The following is a 12,415-nucleotide window of genomic DNA, read 5'->3' as shown; positions in this document are numbered from 1 at the left end:
ATAATGTAATGACAGGTTACAGGTTAATATTAAAGTCATGAAAAAATAAAAACAGAAAATAAGTTTTAGTGACGAATTTTTTCGTCATAAATATAGCAACAAAAAATTGTTTTAGTGACAAAAATTTCGTCACTAAATATAGCAAAATTTTGTAAGAAATGGTTTTAGTAACGAAAATTTTCGTCACTATATGTGCCTGGATTTTCTTAAAAATAGTTTCAGTGACAAATTTTTTCGTCACTATATGTACCCGAACATAGTTTTAGTGACAAAATTATTCGTCACTAAATATGATTTAGTAAACTAAAGTGTTTTTAGTAACGAAATATGTTCGTCACTGAATAGTGTTTTTAGTGAGGAAAATATTTAGTGACGAAACGTTTTCGTCACTAAAATTTTTTTTTTTTTTTTTAAAAATCAAATCGGATTTTTAGTGATGAAATTTTTCGTTACCAGGACTTTTAGTGACGGGGCTACAGTGACGAAATGAGTTTCGTCACTAAAAGTTTAATTTCGTCACTAAAGGTCCTTAGTGACAAATTTTTTTCATCACTGAAAATACATTTTGTTGTAGTGATAGATAAAGGCCTATATATTTATATACTTTCTTATGAGAAAATAGCTATTTATGTACACATTTTAAATGGGTATCATAAAGGCAACTACCGAATTGTTTTTCTTCCATCTAAACATTATTAAAAAAAATTATAAAAATACCTTAAAAACCTTCGTAATAACTTAAATACCCCTTATATCTTCAAAATGATCAAAAGAATTGAAACCTCCAAAAACAACAAAATATTCCGAAATATCAATGATGACCCAAATAACCCCCAAAATTGGATGGTCATTAAAAATAAAAATAAAAAACTGCGTAATAATACTGATTGGGTTTGTTTATGTTTTGCTCGTATTTTAGATGTAGAACAAGTAGTCGCAAATCTCTTAACGGGAACCATTTACAGATTCGGATGATTCACAATCTACTAAATTTAAAGCTTACAGCTGATATTCAACCTTTTTTTGAGAACAAACATTTCAATTAGCTTAGAAATCATCAACAATGCGTATTTATCTATTTTTTACTATGTCCTCAACAAAATAGTTCATTGATTTAGCTTTTCATATCAAGCAGCCAGGTTACCAATACATGTACATGTAATACATCAATTATATGCATTAATGTTAATAATTAAGTCGACCATGTTTACTCAAAAAAGAAAAAAAAAAGAAAAAAAAAAGGTCAACCATGGAGTAGACTTCTTACCAAGTGCTGAAGTAAGGAAGTATATTGTCCTTGCATTAGGATTTGAAAATCCAATAAATCTATCTGTTGTGCCCCAAATCTCACAACCAGTTTGGGCAACCTGATTTGTAGATGCATAAGCAACACAAGAACAATTGTCGAAGCACTTCGCCTCACAATCCTTACGGGTCAAGTTGTTACTTTCATCAAACTTGAATCCATCCTTCATGGAACTGGAAACTCGAGTAAATGTATCATCATGACTCCTGCACCGCGCCTTACATCCTAGATGTATATAAAAATTAGTAGAATTACAATGAAGTAGAGTGACAAACTCATCAGAAAGTCTTCCAAAGTAATCTATCTTTAGTGGTAGTTTAACTTCTATTGTGTAATTTTCTTCCAGACCAGTGTAATTTAAGTACGTTTTATTCTTATTCGATATGTAGCTAAAATGGTGGCCATAATATGTTAGTCAAATAGAGGCTCTCGTGCCACAAGATGACCAATCGATTTTTAAGGTTAGGTTCCAGAGCAAGGGTAAAGGACCCTACTGCAGGTACCAGCTCGCCTCTCCATGATGTTAGAGACCAAGTATGTCTCGTTTTCCGGTTGACTCCAAGTCTCATTCCTGGCACAAGTACACGAGTAGGATAATCAAAGCTTTTCCACAATTGTCGCACTGAACTCATTTCGCGCAGCACAAAATTACCATTATCAAGTAGAACAACACTTGCATTACTTGCTTATTGTCCGGAATAAAATACGATAGAAGGTCTCCCATTGTATGAAATTTTCAAGTTCCCATAATCATCAATGGTAAGACTTTAGAATTGTTAAAGATTGGAGCATCTCGATTGGCAACCCACACTAAATTTTGAAGGCGTGTATAGTTGTCGTTGAGCCATATTCCTAAGTAGTAATTGTTACGTGTAAGCTTGAAGAATCCTAGAGTAAAGATTCCTTGAGCAGAAACTAATTCATCCCCATCCTTGAGCTCCTGTCCTTGCAATAATCTGTCTAGCTGGGAAGATGGCCCCAGGAAGAGTAGCAAACAGACAAAACCGAGCATAAGTTTCTGTGATTTGCTTGCCATAATAGAGACTTTGATTTTCTTTTCTTTTTTGTTAAAAAAACTCAGCTGGATTATGTAGTCCGAGACCAAAATCCACGGACCTTTCAGAAAATGGACGGAAATTTTTGAAGAAAAGAGCTCCTGAAAGAGGAGTTGTAAGAAAACAAGAGAGAAAAAGACTGAGGTAGGGAGGAGGAATTGTGCACAAGCAGAAAGCCTAAACGGTGGAGGAAAGTCTATATAGGGTGGAGGGCCCCGCTACTCATTTCATATCAAGGCAGAAATTATAAGCTAACCTCATGGACTTAGAAGTAAACTTACATTATAAACACAAAAAGAAATGGAAACATTTACAATTTTTGTGTATTTATGTACCGTAAGTTTATATTATCGCAACTACAATATAAACATATAGAGGTAAAAACACCAAAAAGTTACTAAAACAATATTATTTCAGTGCTTGATGGCTCAATGTATAAGGCGAGTGAGTTTAAGGGTCCGTTTGGTTCGAGTAGTGGAAAAGTGGGAGGATAGAAAATGGTGAGAAGATAGAAAAGATTTTATTTTCTCTCATATTTGTTTGGTTGGGAGTGGAAAAGTGGAGGGATAGAAAAAATGGGATTGAATAAATTTACTCATATACTCTTGTTAAAGAATGATGCCCAATTAAAATAAAAAAGTGACAAATAATCACAAAAAAAGAACAATTACCCAAATTTATTAAAAAAATAAAAATCACGTCCCAACAAAAATCACGTCTAGTTAGAAAAAAATAAAAACTATCATGCCCAGTCCTAGAAAAGCAAAAGAAGAAAAAGAAAAGAAAAGAAAAAAAAGAGGCAACGTTCCCCCCCTCCCCCCCCCCCCCCCCAAAAAAAAAAAAAACACATAAGCCAAAGCAATGAGAATAAAAAAATAAAGCCAACGGGAGCTTGGTTGAGGGTAAGGCTCGGACGCTTCGTGCAACACACCTAAGTTCGAGTCCCGTTGCCCGCAAGTTTCCGTTGGTGGGTAAACTTAGTGGTGAGGTGTACTCACAAATGTGAGGTGACTCCCGCACAGTTTGGCAGGCGCGTACCTTCAGCTGGGAGGTCTGTCAGCTGGCTCCCTGCCGGAGGTGTAATATAGCCATAAAAGCCCCATTTTCTGTTTCTAAAAAAAAAAATAATAATAAATAAATAAAGGCAACTTGAAGAAGTGTGTGTACATGTATAGGGCATTTTGTCAATCAAGATAAAATTTATCCTCGCTTAGTTTTCTCTCCAAAAAAATTTATCCTCGCTTAGTTTTCTCTCCATTTTGGAGAGAAAACATTTTGGTGGCCCAGGAGAGAAAATACATAGACCCCACCATTTATTTTCTTTCCTCCTCACCCAATCAAACACACTTCAAAAAAAATTTCCCTCCTATTTTCTCTCCAAAGTTTTCCATCTACCCTGTTTCACTTCCAAACAAACACACCCTAAGGTCCGAAATAAAAAAGATTTCCAAATTTAAATAATAAAAATATCTATTTATTTATGAAAATATTAATTAGGCCCTAATATTAACCAATAAATAAAAGTATTTTTTTTCAAAGAAAAACAAGGCCCTCAATTTTTTATTTTTTTTTAAATATATATATATATATGTGTGTGTGTGTGTGTGTGTGTTAAGATATTAATTAGAACCCAAATATTAATCGGCAAATAAAAAAAAAAAATTTGTCAAAGAAAAATTAAAAAAAAAAATTCTTTGAATGTCTGTGACTAACTGTTGCTGTTGAGGTTGGGCTGCCGTTGAGTCTGCTCCTTCAAGCGTCTTCTCTAAAAAAATCTACGTTTCTTGTTTTACTTTGCTTTTTTTTCTTTTTCTTTTTTTGGGTTCATTTTCTTAGAGTAGCATAGGTTTTATAAAACAAAGCGCCTAAAATGTAATTACATATCACTACATTTCATAGTTATCTATTACATTTTTTATTTTTAAAATAACTTTCCAACTTCAATTTTTTTGTTTCTTTATGAGATGATCCACGCCCAAAAATTCAATTGAGCATATAATATCCTAGACGTTAACAAAATAATAATAATAATAATAATAATAATAATAATAATAATAATAATAATAATAATAATTTTCGAATTATAATTTCATTAAATTTTCCAATCACATAATTTTTAGTGAATTAGTCATAAAATCAATTGAAAAAAAAATGTTAGCTAAACTTAAAAAAGAAGAAAGAAAAAATCTTATACGAAAATGAAGATAATAATGATGTGGATGAAAGGATTAGGGGATTAGCCATAAAATCAATTGAAAGAAAATGTTAACAAAAATTGAAAACAAAAACTTAATTAATAGTTTTACATCTCTAAAAGTAAAAAAAGTCATACAATGAAAAATATATATCAAAAGTTAAATAAAATTTTTAATTAATATTTAAATATATGAAATAGGCCCACTTAGTATTATCGCCTTATTAGGCTCCCATATAACATTGAGTCGGCCCTATTTCAAGGCAATATAGATTCATGGGTAAAACTCATCATTAAAAATCAGCTTGCAAGGAAAGCATGCCCAAGAGTTTTTATACATATGCTTAAGTTTATATTTTAGCCATGTGGGACACTAGAGTTATAACATACCAAAATGCTTTGTAATACTCATCTATTTGTTATTCATTGACCTAGCAAGACATTTTAATCTAGCCTCTAAGTAGCCCCCTTTGACTTTTGATCACATAGTTGCAACTTATTTGATTTTATACTCAGTGAGCTATATCTAATTACTCGATGTGGTGGTGGGCTCTGATACTAAATAACATAAAACTATGGGTAGTGTTGAGGGTCATTTTTTTGAAATAGGCAGAAGGTAGCCCAACCCAGAAATATGGGCAGCGGATAAGCGGCAAGCTAAGAAAGAAAAGACCATTAGGCTCAAACAGCAGGAATAATGGATCACAGGCCCTTAATATGAATAAACGGGTCTTGAAGGAGTAAGTGGGCTTAAAAGGCCTGGAAAGAGAGAAAACAGTACCCATGGGAAGTATGTGGTATGGAAAAGTGAGAATGGGCCGCGGCAGGCCCAAAATAATGTAAACAAAGAAAGTAGGGGATAATGGCAAATCCATGAACCCCAAGGATGAGAATGAGGAAATTGGGCCAGGGAAGCCCAATTGAGTTAGTAAATGCCTATGGGATGCAAAGTTAGTAAATGGACTGAGGAAGTCCAAAGGAAGTAAATGGGCCGGATAAGCCCAAGTGAAAAGAGAGGGACATTGGAGCCCACGAGCGAGAACACCAGTGGCCATATTAAGCCACTGGGGGAAAGAAAGGAACGGCAGGCCTGAAAAGAGGCCCAGCAGGAACAAATCTCCGCGGCAGGAAAGACCGAGTAACACGGTGGGAAGCTAAGGCAATTAAAGAATTGGGTTGAAGAGAACACAAAGCCCAGTACTTGGTAAAGTCCAGACCCTATGGGGGTGGGAAATCAGAGTAGCAGCTCGGGAAAAGCCAAGAATGGAAGACAGGCAATGCAAGCAAAGTGTCCAGTGCACGGTAGATGCATGAAAAGTAGGCAAATTTTAGACATATAAACGCGCAAGGCCCAGGCACCACCAGCCTGTACCCAGCCAATACAGGACGTGGTGGGGTTGTGGGTCAGAGGTAAGAGGGCATGGTTTGGAGGTGGAGAGAGGGGAAGGCCTGTTTTGAGGTTCCTACTCAAGCTCTTTTGGGGGGTTACGTCCTGCTGGGATGACATACCACCCAAAAGAGGCAAGGCTGAGTTGGAACCAATAGGTGCATGCCATGAGGGATAGAGAGAGAGAAACATCACCGCGGCAGGAAAAGGTGCCATGGCAGACTAACAAACAAAAAGTTGTCTGTGTCTGTAACAGGGGAACTCACAGACGGAACAGTAATGGTCGGCAAGTACGCCCAAACCAGACAAAGGCGGTTAGGGGGTTGAATAGTAAAAAATCGGTCACGGCAGGCATTATAAAGGAAGCCTCTGCCGTGTACAAAAGCAACAAGCACGAGAGCAATACAACACAACGTAAAGAAAAAAAAAATAGTCTGTAACATACTTAGAAAAACAGAGGAGCATAATACTAAAACTACCATTGTGGAAATCACTAAGAAAAGACTAGAAAAGTAAGAAAGAAAGAGAGAAAAGAGCAAGTGTTAGTGGCATGCACCGATAGGTCTCTTTCCTTCTCTCCCTCTCAAATCCCTGCTCTCTTCTATAATTATTTTGGGTATTGTCCATTCGGGTCTGCCTCCCTTAAACCCATTAACTTCCATGACAGGAATTCTTTTTTCCTCGGAGGTTAATCGCGTTGAGAAGAGGCGTTCTTCCTCTTCGGCCTTACTCTTGCGGACCGAACTGAATTTATTTACATATCTGTTGACTAATCTTTATTACTATTTGCCCGTACTATTTATTTGTCAAAGATTGTTAATGTTATTGTGATTATGGATCATTCGGTCATTTCCTATTAAAAGAACTATCTGGTCATTCCAGAATACGTGATTCTATTTTATCAATTATATCTGTCTGCCGTAAGCTTTCTCTGAAACAGCCCTGCCTGTCGTAAGCTTTCTCCGAAACAGCTCTGCCTGCGGTAAGCACTCCCTTGGCAGACGAGGCATAGTTCGCGCACAAGTCAGCCAAGTTGAGTTCCAGTTGGCCCGGTGTCGACTCCTGCAACCCAGAACACTTGGGCCTACAATCACGAAGGGGCAGCCCAGCCCAACATAGCAAAAAAAGGCCCCCACAGGTAGAAATCATCCTTAAAAACTGACTTATAAGAGGTGGGTACCCTACTAGAGTCACGTCATAAAATTTTCTCCTTTTTTTCCTAAGACTTTGGTTGAAGGCTTTACTGCACGGCAGACAGCTTTAAAGCAAGGCAGACAGTCTTACTACGCGGCAGACAAACTTGCTGCATAGTAGAAAAGTCAGACCTGTGGCAGAATTGGAGAATAGTTCCTTCTGCGGCAGAAAAGTCAATCCTGTGGCAGAAACTGGAGAAAAGTTCCTGCGGCAGGAACAAAGGATAAGCCCACTTCGCAGCGCCTTCCTTTGGACTTGGACTCAATGTTTGCGGACAAGCCGGCCCAAGTTGAGTTCTAGTTGGACCAGTCTCAACTCCTTTACTTAGAATACTCAGGCCTACTACCGCGGCAGGCAGCCTAGCCTAACGCACACAAAAAAGGCCCTTACATTAAAATGGCGACTTCACTGGGGAGTTGGGATCAAGATGGGGAGAATGAGAAATTTCTCCCTCGCAAACATGTTTCCAAGTCCTTGCCTAAGCAAGACATGCAGATGTTCTTAAACCTTCCAAGCTATACTCTCAGGGAAGTATCCAAAACGTCATAGCAGTCCTATAGCAGAATCCTGCGGCAGAATACAACAACGTAGCCACAGGACAGTACCATAGCAGAATTCTATGGCAAAACGCAGCAGCGTTACCGCAGGACAGTACCACAGTAGAATTCTATGGCAGAACGCAGCAGCGTTACCGCAGGACAGTACCGTAGCAAAATTTTGTGGCGGAATACAGCAACGTTACGGCAGGATAGTACCGTAGCAGAATTTTGTGGCGGAATACAGCAACGTTACGGCAAGACAGTACCGTAGCAGAATTCTGTGGCAGAATACAGCAACGTTACGGCAACGTTACGGCAGGACAGTACCGTAGCAGAATTCTGTGGCAGAATACAGCAACGTTACAGCAAGACAGTGCCGCAGCAGAATTCTGTGGCAAAATGCAGCAACGTTACAGCAGGACAGTATCGTAGCAGAATTTTGTGGCAGAATACAGCAACGTTACAGCAGGACAGTGCCGTAGCAGAATTCTGCACAGCAATGTGAAAACAAAGCAGAAATATATTGAGAACTCTACAATAGAAGGCCTTCACAATACTTGGTCCTATTCTTTAAATGCCACTTGTTCTCCTTGTGATGCATGTGGGACATGTGGCAAGCCACTTATTCAAACATGCAAAACCAAAAGTTCCACCACTTTTTGCTCTCATTTATTTTAAGGAAGCACTAGAAGCTTTCTAAACTCTTTCCATCTCCACCTTCAAGTCTAGCACTTAGAGGAGAAAAAACCCCTTCCTTCCCTCACAAGGTTTCGATCATTTTCTCATGTTAGTGATTCTAGCTCTACTTCCCTTCAAGAACCAAAAGCTAGAAAAAAAAAAAAATGAAGCTATTATAGCCAATTGAAAATTTTCATCATTACTATACTGTTGCAAATAACTATTTCCTCCGTGAAGTATCCTCCAATAGACTTTTCTAGAAGTGCAAAATGTCCCTCCGCAGAAATTTTGTAGCAGAAAATATTGGTCCTTTGGCAAACTGTTCACAGTAAAATCTGCTGAATTCTAGAAGTGCAAAATGTCCCTCCGCAGAAATTTTGTAGCAGAAAGTACAGGTCCTTCGGCAGACTGTTCACAGCAGAATATTCTGCGGTAGAATATTTTGCAGCAGAATTTTGTATTCCAGCAGTCCCTTTTACAGAATATCCTACCACAAAATTTAGCACAACAAATTTGAGATTTGTTCTCAAGGGAGGAGGGAGAAGTAATCGATTCGGCGATATCGAAACATCCGCTTTCAACCAAAGCATACATTGAAGGCATGTGATATGGTGGTGAAGTGTCCAAATTAAATCCAGACCTTAGAATGAAGCCAACAACTTAGTTATTGTGTACTCTCCATGAAGAAGCCCAAATCTACAAGCTGCTTGCAAGCTGCTCTTTGTCCATTATCGAGTCTAGCAAACCGATTCAACAACCTTGAAGAGTTGAGAAGTTTTCTGTGAAGCACCTCAGAAGATTTATGCCTAGAGTGGCATTAATGATCATTAACTTTATGATGTTCTAAAAAAGAATGTATCAGATTACTTGTTCTACAAACTATGCAACTCCACCATCACTCTTCAAGTCATGAAGCTCATTGATGCCCATGTCTCATCCTAGAAGAACTCTGAAGCAAAGTGCAGAAACAGTTGCTCACTCACATCCTGCCGTAAATAGAGTTGCTTGTCTTATTGCCGCAGAAAGCTATTACGTGGTTTTTTATTGAAGGCGTTCTGCTGCAAGGGCATTCTGCCACAAGAATAAAGAAGCATGCTGTCCCAGGAAGATGTTGGCACGTCATGGGAAATTCTATATTAGAAGCCGCTGACTTTTACTAGCCAACCATGAAGCAAGAGACGTAGCAAGCTCCATCTAAATATGCCCATACTCAAAGCAAGCGAAGAAGAAACCCATGAAATATGGGTCTTAGAAGCAATAGCCAGCAAAAGGGTCGTGGTTATGAATTCTTGGCTAAAAGCCAGCAAAGGAACCATGGTTGTGAGTTCTTGGCAAAAGCCTATAATGGGGGCTACACTCAATCAAACCCGCAAAGGAGCCATGATCGCAAGTCTTTAGAAAGAATCTACGAAAGAGCTATAGCCACAATCATATGTAGCATAAAATACATGGGAAGTAATTGTGCTTGCAGTGGAACGAAGTCAAAGCATGCTTGGGAAGTAACTTTTTCCCAAATTCCTTAGCAATGAAGAATTTCTACAATATGGCAACTTGTAGATCTATGGCATCTAATTTTTTTTACTGAAGAATGCATGAACCACATGATGGAGCATCAACACCAAGAGAAGGTGATATCAAGCTCATCTGGTTGTCTCACACGCTGGGGGCTAAAGCTCATTCTACGGCAAACACGGGAAGCCTCCTGCTGAAAGCTAAGGGCTTATTCTCGTATATTAGGGGCTGTCCCATTTTGCAACAAAATTTGGGAAGTCTTCTTCAAAAAGCTAAAGACTCATCCAGTTGTCTCATGTGCTGGGGGCTAAAGCTTATTCTGCAGCAAACATGGGAAGCCTCCTGCTAAAAGCTAAGGGCTTATTCTTGTATACTTGGGGCTATCTCATTCTGCAACAAAATTTGGGAAGTCTTCTTCAAAAAGCTAAAGACTCATCCAGTTGTCTCACATGCTGGGGGGCTAAGGCCCATTTTGCAGTAAATTTAGAAAGCCTGCCGCAAAGCGCTTAGAGATCAATATGAAGCAGCAACATCATGTATCTTCTACAAAAGCTTGGTGCGTTGCGTGGTTCAAGAAAGCTTGGAGGAGGAGAGTGATGAAGAAAAAAAAAAAACAAAGAAGTGTGGCAGAAAAGGATATATAGGTTGTGGCAGAAGAAAAATTGGAGGAAATTTAACCTGGGGTTGGACCCACAGGAACCAAGACCCATCTCAATTAGATCAAGACTTTCAAAAAGAGGAGAAATCATAATTGATACTATTGTTGAAAAAATTCAAAGATGTCTTCGCATGGGATTACAGTGAAAATGCTAGGATGGGATCTTAGGCTAATAGTGCATACATTGAATGTGGACCGCGAGGCTAAGCTAGTAGCCCAGCCTGCTAGGGCATTCCACACAGCCTGCCAGGGCGTTTCACACTGCCTGCCAGGGCGTTCCACGCTGAGATAGAGGGGGCAAAGTTTTGAGGAAAGAAGTACAGCAGGCAGCCTTCAAAAAGCTACAACAGATCATGATGAACCTTCCTACTATGCAAGCTCCAATCCGCAAAAAGCCATTGTTACTCTACCTAGCCACCAATTCATGTGCCATTGGTGCATTAATGGCCCAGAAGATGGAAGAAAAGTTTTCAACTTTTGAAATAGAATATGCTCCAAGGAATGAAAATTGGTTTGCCAATGCTTTGACCGCACTAGGCTCGCAAATAATGTTTAAAGGGGATAGCACCAGAGTAGAGGTCAGCAAGAGAAAAGAGTCCATAATTGAGAGGTTGAAAGAAAGATTTAAAGAAGAACAGTGCGAAGGGGACTGGCAAATCCCCATAAAAAAGCTTTGACGAAGGAAGGAAATGACGCAAAACTAAAAGTATTAAAAGACTACGTCCTGGTGAGAGAAGAATTGTACCACAGGATGCCGGGTGGTGTATTGTCCAGGTGTGTGCGGCAGAAGGAAGCCCAAAGAAAGTTAAAAGAAGTATTGACAAGACTTACGGATCCTACGGGGAAGTCAGCCTTTACCGCAGACTCCAGAGGGCAGACTTTTATTGGCCAAGTATGGGTAAAGATGCAGATTAAGTCCAAACCCAGTGTGGGACCTACCAGCTTACGGCAGATAGAGAAGAAAGTTACACTGCGGGGAGGTTAGCCTTTACCGCAGGCTTCAAAGGGCAGACTTCTATTAGCCAAGTATGGGTAAAGACGCAGATCAAGTCCAAACCCAGTGTGGGACCTTCCAGCTTGCGGCAGACAGAGAAGAAAGTTACATTGCAGGGAGGTTAGCCTTTACCGTAGGCTTTAAAAGGCAGACTTCTATTAGCCAAGTATGGGTAAAGATGCAGATCAAGTCCAAACCCAGTGTGGGACCTTCTAGCTTGCGGCAGACAAAGAAGAAAGTTACACTGTGTTCGTCAGCAGAGACTGGAGAAGCCCATTCACGCAATACCTGACAGAAGGCATTCTGCCACAAAAACACAGCAAAAGATACAAGCTTAAGCGGTTGGCAACACGATATTTTTTGCGTGATACGGTCCTTTTCAAAAAAGGGTATGGTGGGGACCCCTTAAGATGTTTGGGCCCTAAAGAAGCAAAAGAAATTATAAAGGAATACACTCAGGAGAGTGTAGGGAGCACTAGAGGAAGAAAAAGCTTTACAGATGTCTGCTGCAAATGGGTTACTACTGGCCTGCCATGAAGAAAGATATGACAGAAACATATGTAAACGTGAACCAACAAGCACTACAACAGAATATAAATGCTCTTCGTGAGACTTTAAAACTCCAAGAGTGCTCCGCAGAAAAGCTGAGTGACAAAGGAACTCACAACAGAAACAAAAGGTGGAAATCAACGATGAAGTCCAAACATCTCTTGAGCAATGCATTCAATGGCAGACCACAAGAATTGGAGAGACACAGCCAAGCTTAGCAACATGAGAAAGAAGAATTGGGAGAAATAAGATCTACGGAAGACTACAACAAAGTTAAGAGATTTAGTTCACAACATCTATGCCTTTTTCATCAAAGAGGCAGTGATATCCTCACCAACAGAGGCTATGG

The sequence above is a fragment of the Quercus suber genome, unplaced genomic scaffold (assembly GCF_002906115.3).
Source record: "Quercus suber isolate HL8 unplaced genomic scaffold, Cork oak 2.0 scaffold_832, whole genome shotgun sequence".
Taxonomy (NCBI): domain Eukaryota; kingdom Viridiplantae; phylum Streptophyta; class Magnoliopsida; order Fagales; family Fagaceae; genus Quercus; species Quercus suber.
Note: the sequence above shows the minus strand (reverse complement) of the source record.